This window comes from Gekko japonicus, unplaced genomic scaffold, assembly GCF_001447785.1.
Source record: "Gekko japonicus isolate JY-2015 unplaced genomic scaffold, Gekko_japonicus_V1.1 scaffold185, whole genome shotgun sequence".
NCBI lineage: Eukaryota > Metazoa > Chordata > Lepidosauria > Squamata > Gekkonidae > Gekko > Gekko japonicus.
This window is the reverse complement of record NW_015176457.1, coordinates 629,084-638,386: the sequence shown is the minus strand read 5'-3', so window position 1 is coordinate 638,386 and position 9,303 is coordinate 629,084. Positions and strand designations below refer to the sequence as shown.

Sequence of the window (9,303 nt, the reverse complement as noted above, 5' to 3'; positions counted from 1 at the left end):
TCCGAATCGGACATGCGTATGCCTGGCAATTAAGTTCCAAGAATGGTTTTTCCTGTACATTTCTAATTGAAAGGACCAGGGCAAATACATGGGAACACACAGACTTTGTTGGGTGTGAATTGAGTCTTATCTGCATCCAAAGATGGTTTTGGAACTTGTAACACATGGATTAAAACAACAACAACAACAAACCTGTGGTTGCATAAGAATGTAAAAAGCCAATCTGATCTCAGTTCAGTGCAAAACATGGTTACATCAAGAGACAAATTCCAGTAGGAACCAAAATTGTAAACTGAACTGGGGGCATCTGGAGAACTGCAATGTAATTTAGGGAGTCACAATCCTACTATCTCCCCTAGCAGGTTTTTCTACGGACTCAGGGAACTCCATGGGACTGCAGAAAAATCCAAAACATAAAAAAAACCAACACCCCACCTCTGGGAGGGTTGACCCCCCCCCCACAATACCTTTTGAAATGGCCTCTGCAGGGACCTACTACAGGCCCTGCTGCATCAACAGTGAAAGACAGACTGAGAGAGAGAGCGTGCATGTAGGAAGCAAAAGCAGGACTGCAGCACTCTGATTGGGAAGGATTCCTCTTGCAGTATGAATAGCTAAATAGCAGGGGGTTTGGAGCCAGGCCTGGGACTAGGATTGCCCACTCCAGATTGGGAAATTCCTGGAGATTCTGTGGTGAAGTCTGAGGAGTGCAGAGTTTGGGGAGGGGAGAGGCCTCAGCTGGATATAATGCCACAGAGTCCACCCATTTTCTCCAGGGGGACATATCTCTGATGTCTGGAGTTCACTTGTAATTCTGGTGGATCTCGAGGTCCCACCTGGAGAATGGCAAAGCTAGGCCTAGCAGCAGCCTCTGGGTGACTTGATACCGCCTGACTTGCATGATTCAACTAGGCCTGGCTGCTTGCTACTGTTCAACAGCAGCCACGCTAGGAAAGTCAGTGTAGTATAATGGTCAGAGCTTCAGAGTCAGGTTTGCAAGACCCAGGTTTAGATCCCCATCTTGCTGTGGAAGCTCACTGGGTGATTTTGGACCAGTCACATACATTCAGCCTGATCTACCTCATAGGGTCATTGTGTGGATAAGAGGAGGAGAGAATAATGTAAACTGCTTTAGTCCCCACTGTGTAGAAAGACCATAGTTTTCCTCAGTAGAAGCTGCAGGGGGAAAGGAGATGAAAAGCTGAAGACAGAGAGACAGATAAAGGTAGGCTGGCTGTTGGAAATGAAGGAGACAGGGAAGCCAACTCCACGTTGGGAAATTTGTGGATGTTGGAGGGGTGGAGCATGGGAATGGTAGGGATTGAGGCAGGGAGGGACTTCAGACAGAATGCCACAGACTCCACCCTCCAAAGCAGTAATTTCCTCTAGGGGAAATAATGTTGCCATTAATTCTGGAATTACAGCTGATCTCCAGATGACAGAGATCAGTTCCCCTGGAGAAAATAGCTGCTTTGAAGGATGCCGTTTATGGCATTATACTAGGGTTGCCAAGTCGACTCACCCCTCGGAGCGGGGGAGCCTTGCCGGCATCTGGGAGGTCTTAATGGGCATGCCCGGAAGTGACGTGCGACGTTGCTGACGTTGGGGGCGTGGCCGAGCTCATCGGGGGGGAAACCATGTGGTTCCCCCCCGACAAGCTCAGCCATGCCCCCAACGTCTGCAACGTGGCTGCGTCACCTCTGGGGACGCAGGCAGCTTCGGGGGCAGGGTTCCCCCCGGGGCCTGATTCCGCCGTGGCGGAAATCGGGCCTCTGAAGCAGGGGATTCCCCGCCCCCTGGCCCCATTTGGCAACCCTACATTATACCCTGCTGAGGTCACTTCCAAGTGCAAACCTCATCTTCCCAAGGCTCAACCCCCAAATCTCCGTGAATTTCCCAACATGGAGCTGGCAACCCTAAGAGGAACTGATCTCTGAATTTGGGCAATCTGTTGTGATTCCTGGAGAGTGGCTCCTGCTACTGCTACTGTGGGAGAGGGGGGACAAAGTAGATGGGATGCCGGGAGAGTGACAGGGGCAGAAAGAGTGATGGGGTGGGGGCAGAAAGGAAGTGACAGGCATGGGGGGGAGAGAGAGAGAGCAAGCAAGAAAAGGGGTGGCAGGAAGGAGAAATAGTATGAGAGAAGGAGGGGAAAGAAGGAAAGAAACAGAGGTGGGGGGGGATAGGATAGCCACTCTCACATGTTTCTTGCAGGGAGGAGGAGATTGGATTTATACCCCGCCCTTCACTCGGAGTCTCAGAGTGACTTACAATCTCCTTTACCTTCCCCTCCCCACAACAAACAGCCTGTGAGGTAGGTGGGGCTGGGAGAGCTCTGAGAGAACTGTCCTTGAGAGAACAGCTCTGAAAGGACTATGGCTTTTTCAAGGTCATCCAGCAGCTGAAAGAGGAGGAGTCCGAGATTAGAGTCCGTGCACTTAACCACTACACCAAACTGAGGTGTATAACAAAGTTAGAGTCCAGTGGCACCTTTAAGACCAATAAATAATTAAACTTTATTGATCTCAAAGGTGCCACTGGACTCAAACTTTGTTCTGTTGCTTCAGACCAGCACAGCTATCCCCCTGAATCCTACTATATGTGTATTTGTCTGTTCCATTTCTCTTTCAGAGTGACACTAATAATAAAAAGTGAAAGCATTTGCCTTTTTAAATTATGCTAAAATGCAATTGATATTTGTTGTGTAGAGCCTTTGTCAATAGAACATATAGGATGAAAAGCTAATGTGCCCATACACAATGAAATAGCTATCCTAAGGCAGGTCTGTTCTCAGAAAATCACCTATTTCTATTCCATGAAGAGATTTAACAAACGAAATTGAGGTAAAAGATGCACAAAGCATCTGCAAGAGAACAACAAAGGCGGCTGGGGAGGGAGAAAACAATGCATTGGAAGAAGATACCAAAATATTCTGCACCAAGAAAGAAAACAAAGAAAGCATTTTAAAGAAGAAATACAAAAAAAGAAGGAAGAACAAAATAGACTGCGGTAAGAGAGGAGAGACGCCAATACACAATACAGCATCTGTTTTAGTAAATTGTCTATACAAATGACATGTATACTTATAGCACAACATAATGCATTGACCTGGGAGAAGAAGCTGGCCAGAATGGATTATTTTAATCATTTATTTTACTGCTTATTTCATCCTTTGGCATCTGCTTCTTGGGCAGCAACAGATGACTAGAGGGAGGAGGTGAAGCACATCCTTTTCAGGTGGCCGTAACAAGAAACTACAGAGGGAAAGTCTGAGACTTGTTTAGGTTGAGCTAGAAATAGGACATAGTATCTTCCCAGAAGACTGCATGAGTTTCACATCAGACTTGACATTTGACAGCACTGAGAAAGCAATCATTTGTAGGCCAGCATGAGAGAACACTATCCACCAAGCTATGCCTCAGCACAAACTCCATTTAACTTGATGTTGTGAGAGAACTCTGGATGACGTACACAACGACAGCATTCGATTGACTCAAATCTAAGACATCTAAATGTTAATGTGGGCTTGGAATAAAGTATCTCTCTTATGACAAACTGCATGTGGCACAACAAAGTACACGACGTAAATGTTGGCAATTGGCAGAAGGCAGGTTACACAGAGAGAGAGATGACACAGAAACACAAAAATTTCCTCAGTGCTTTGTGAGGAAGAGAAGAAAACATGAATTCACAAGCAATGCTAGGAACCTTTTCTACTGCAGTCCACCCTCATTATGCCTTCCTGCTTGCAAATGCTGTGATCTCTGTCCATCTTACTACTGGAAAGGAATGAGATAGTTACCAATCTCCCTGAAATGAGTGTTATGTAAAAAAGGACAGACCATGGTGAGCAAAAGAAGAGATTTCCCACTCAGTTGTGTTCTCCTACTCAAGCTGCTGTATACTACCATGAAATGTCTCCTCTTAGGTTTAAGAGAATCCACCAGAGCTCTTGTGATGTGGGTTACGGTCATGGTTGAAGAAGGAAGCAGTAGTTTTGAAAAGTCCTATTAGAATTGTTCCACATCTAACTTTCATAAAAATACTAAATAGTGGAGGATGTCATTTTGATATTTCATATAACTTGCCTATTTATAACTCAATCTCTGAAGATAAAAGATTGAACAGATGCTGTTTTCTGTTTTTTTGTGCACCTTCAGAGATTTCTGAACATTTCTGAACACCACACGGGTTTTTTAATGCTGTGTTTTGACTAAGCAAAATGGAGATCAGAAACCACTTGCTTGAACTGAAGCCTGATGATCCAGCAGAATGAGAATAGCTACTTGCACACAGTGTGGTTCCTGTGCTGCCACAGAAACACGTGGTGAAATTAGCTGTCACCTAGGATCCAAGATTAGTGGGAGACTGGGAGACAAACTTTTAATATGCCTTTCAGGTCAGCTTTGCACAGGACAAAAGTCACAATGGACTATAAAAATTAACAACAAAGCACCTTTACAGCCAAAAGTATGTTACAAATGTACACTGTGAAAAGCTGGAAACTTTTCACTGTACTATACAGTATTTGCGAACCACCACCATGGCAAATGGTTCTGATGATCCAAGTGGCTTACCAGTATAGCAATGTGATTTTGAACCTTATATTGCTGATCTAAATATCTCCCCCACTATATTTCAGACTGCAACATTATTAGAATGGTAATGAAATGCAGCCTTAAGCAGACCCTATACTGCATTTTATAAAATTAAAACTGTACAATTATTGCCGAATCTTAATTCTTCCGGCAAATATAATTATAAACCTCTGAGTGGACCCAGCACAGTCAGTGGCAAAATATTAACTGTTTTTGATAGAGACAGCAGTTCACTAAGGACTGCAAATGATTTACCGCAGAACAGCCCCATTGAGAATAGCAGCATTACTCCAGTGCACGTTGCTCCCAGGGACTGCAGTACTGAAGCAGACTTGTTACGTATTTACAACTAGAATTTTCTAGTCAAAGGATACATAGCAGCTTTAAGAAACACCTTTTGGATTTGTCATTTTTATCACCTCCATCTAGAGTGCCTGCTGACAGATCAGCAGCATGTCAGAAATGGGCAAAGAACATGAAGATATACAAGTGTGAATTTCATGAAGTCTGTTGCTGCTACTTTGCCATATATTTTTGGCCAGTAAGACAATATAAGTACTTGGTTTCAACACCCCATGTTGTGCATCTCATCCCAGTAGCAATTACAGCAAGAGTCCAGCTGTAAAAACCTGATGGAGATGCTGTGCAGATTCAAAGAATCAAAAGCACAATTCATTAGAAGTGCTTCACTTGGTTTCTGAAGCATTTTCGCTACAGGCACACACTGGCAGAGGGGTTCAAGGTCATTCTTATTCTTGCCTTTTTCCTACTCAGCAGAGGGCAAGCTACTGGAAAGCAATCCAGAAATGTAAGATTACCACAGATACTATTTAAAATGGTTCCTGTGTATATGAAAGAGAGAGAGGGAGAGAAAGAGGAGAACAATACACAACAACAACAAAAGTAAAAATTGACCTCGTCTTTACACTTCTGCATGAAACACTGACGTGTTTTTTTCTAAGTCCATCATCTCAATATCATTTATAGAGAACTGTACTGATATCTATCTGAAGCAATGAAGAGATTCAAATCAAACAGTCACACATTTGTTCAGTAATAACCAAATTATGCTACTTTATATTCAGACATCACAACAATAGTCCTTTAAAGCACCTCTGAAAAAAGGTTATCATTAATAATTACTATGGTTCCAGATATTTTTAATCATAAGAAACTTTTTTTTTAGTAAGCATTATTCTTTGTGTATGCTCTAAGGTCCACTTAGAAGGGCTTCTCATACAACATTTTGTGTTTCCCCCCCAAAAAACTTTTTATTTTTGGATATAACCACATATTCAACATTACAACTTTTCATTTATTTTAACGTATATCCATTTGTTTTTTCTCCTCCCCCCCTTCTTGTGGCTTCCCGCAATGCTCCCACCCCCTCTCTCCCTTTTACTGTTCCACCATCAAATTACATTTTCACTTTCAGATTCCTAGGTAACATTATGTTCTACTGTTCAGTCACTTCATACAACATTTTGTAAAGATACCCATTTATCTCTTAAAAACACTGCGACTCAATTGGTGGATCTAAGCACTTAAAATTGGGTCATGACCCAATCTAAGGTGAATCATATGAGTATCACCTTTGGTGAAAGAAGGAAACAAAAAGACAGAGAAAGATAACACAGAACATTTAAACATGACCCCACATTGCAGGTTAGAGTTAGAGCTAATCCTTTAGAATAAATAAAAGTTGGTGTCAAACAGATCAGCTTCTGCCATTTTAAGTAGTTAATAGATGATAAGCAACAGAAACTCACTCGGAAATTCTCCTCTAACTACTGACACCCACCACCACCTTTCTCTACTTCTTCCTCTCACTGCCTTTCCCTCCATCTTTTTCCTTCCACACTTTCCTTCTTATCCACTTACGCCTCACAACGGTCCCTACCTTATCCTTGCCCTCCCACTGCCCCCTCTTTCCTCAGTCTGTCCTTCCTCTGCCACCTCCTCCTCACCACCAGAAGGAAAGAATTAAACAGCTGGAGAAGACGGCTGCTGAGGTCTGACTATCTTTGAGATAGTCAGACTATCTCAGCTGCAGCCTCCTTCCCAGCCCAAAAATTGCTGGCACATAGCACCCACTTCCTCCAACTTCTTCCCTTTGTCTCTCCTTGGAGTCTTCGTCCCACTGATGTACCCTAACAGTGCTCTGCCACTTCCCCTTCCTGCTGCTCTACCTGCTCACCTATGCCCCACACTCAGCTATATCTGGTCACCCAAACCCCTGATGCTTTGCCTCATTCCCAACTGTTCTGACTACCTGGCCATTAGCCCCCTTTGGCAGTGGTGGGGAGATGGCAGTATCTCCTGCTCCTCCTCTCCCAGCCACCTGCAAAATCACTGGCTTGGTGGCAGTGCCTTCTGCTTTTCCTCCTCTGCACTGCTTAGCCCTCCACACACCTGCCTGGTCTGAGCACAAAGTGGTCTGCAACTACACAGACTTTGTTGCCCATTTATGTGGGGGGGTCCCTCCATATTTTAAATAGTTTCATATTTTTCTGCAAACCTAGGGATTGTACTGGTGCAGCTCATCCAGGAGGCAAGGGCTGGGGTTTATCTGGGCAGGTCATGGGCAAGGTTGCAGAGAATAACCAGGGTCCAATCCAAACATCAGGGGTTCCAGAGAGAAGGTAAGCCAAGTCCACAGTCTAGGGTCAAGGGATCCAGACAGCAAATCCAGTCCAGGGTCAGGGGTTCCAAAAAAAAAAATAGCCAATAGTGAGGTCCAGTCCAAGGCTTACAGTGTTCCAGTAGCAACATGTCATTGTTGCTCCCATGGAACTGCTGCTTCTCCTGGCTTTTATAGCCAACTCTTAACAAGTTACACTCCCAGCCAATTCCTTGGCAGTAATTCTGAAACTACTCATCGATCTCAACAGTTGACAGCTGATGACAGGCCATGAGCAGTGTTCCCTTTAAGCTGAGTTAGTGTGAGCTAGCTCACCATTTTTTAGCCTCCAGCTCACACATTTTTGTCTCAGCTCAGGAAGGATGGCTCCAGAGCAAACTAATTTATGTAGTAGCCAAATTGCTTGCTCACAACTTTAATGCCAGTAGCTCACAAAGTAGGATTTTTGCTCACAAGAGTCCACGGCTTAGAGGGAACATTGGCCATGAGTCTTGCCCTCCTCCTCCTCCTCCTTTCCTGCAACTCTGCATGCCTCTGACGGTGTTGCAGGGGTGTGAGTGAGCTAGGTGGGCTGGGAGTGGCTTCTGAAGCCTTGTTTACTGCTTCAGAGCTACAAGGCATTGGCTCAGTTTCAGCTGTAGGCTCTGACTTCTGATCAGCCAGTAACTCGATTCCTTGTTGCTCTCCTTCTGGCTCAGAGCCACCTGCAGCCAGTAGTTCAATTACTGGCTGAGAGCTAGCTGCAGGCAGCTCTTTGTCTGAGAAATCTGTGCTGTCACTGAGCAGAGACTGACTTACAACAGGGGTTTCCCATATCCCAGAAAAAAATCTCTCCTGTCTGTCCATGGCTCTAATCCACAGATGAGGTAATCGTCATTATTAGACTACTGATCAGATATTAGATGTACAGCTGCATCCTTTAAAACTTACCACTTTTAATCAAACTACAAGCCATTTTAAAAATGCCATTTTAAAGCTGCATAGTCTGGCAGGAGTTAGGACGAAATCCCTCTTCATTCCTCTTCCAGTAGTGCAGCTCCACTGACCTCTGGTCTCTCTTCACTCTAACCAACCTCATGGCTATTCCTCTGCAGGGATCCTGCAACCCCAAGAATAATTATTCCAGGGATCAGAAAGAGCTGCAGGGAATGAGAGAAACATAGCAAAACTCCCTATGTCTTCTGCATGGATGGTTGGATACTGCCCATTGTAGTGTTATGCCCAGTTGAAGCAGGAGATTTCATATGCTGTATGCACCTACTTAACAACTCACTTAAAATCTTCATAAAATGGAACCCTGATGATTATTGGCCATGGCTAAACAGCAGTACCATTGTAATCCTTAACCATGGTTAAGCCAGGAGGGAGGAATTTTTGTTCCAGAGGGGAGAAATGGGGGGACAGAATACGTAATGGAGGGACAGAAAGTTCATTATGTCTGTATGAGCCCTAATAAATTAATAGTCACCTTCTGGCAATTGCTATAAAATCTAGCCATGATGCAGCCAGTAGGTTAGATCATAAGTACATTTTTCACTCACAGAAGGGTGATCTGCCTCTCATGCTGCTCCTGAAACAGCATTTTAGGAAGATCGGTGGGCTGCAGCAGGAGGGGGAAAGACTGGAAAGTTCCATTCTGCTGGCAGAATAGCTTTCTATTATTGGAAAATTTAGCCAGGAACCACCAGTTTGTCTTATTTTAGTGAGGGACATAAGCATGTGCTTAAGCATGTTCAATATCCTATTGAAATCAATATATTTTAGGAGAGTTTTTAGTTTAGCTGGATTTTGCCTTTTGTTTTTAATAATCGCCATTCTGTTTTATGTTACTGCACAATAAGAGAAATCAATTTACTTCAAAGGGGGAGAAAAGCTAAAGCACTTTCACAAGCAAGCAGAAACCACTTGATTCACTAAAATAAATTATCACATTTCCCTTTCTTTTTGGCTTAGAAAAGCTATTTCATACTTATGAATCCCAATGATCAAAATAATTCTGCCAATTACTGTGTTTCTTTCTGCTATGCATAGTCAACTATGTAATGCAATAAACTATGCCTGAAT

The 9,303-nt window shown here is 43.7% G+C and overlaps 1 protein-coding gene across 1 annotated transcript in view; it reads right to left on the bottom strand.

Annotated features, from left to right (window-relative positions):
• Window positions 1-9,303, bottom strand: part of TENM3 (teneurin transmembrane protein 3) — a 477,022-nt gene that overhangs the window by 238,926 nt on the left and 228,793 nt on the right. The gene's annotated exons all lie outside the window — the stretch shown is intronic.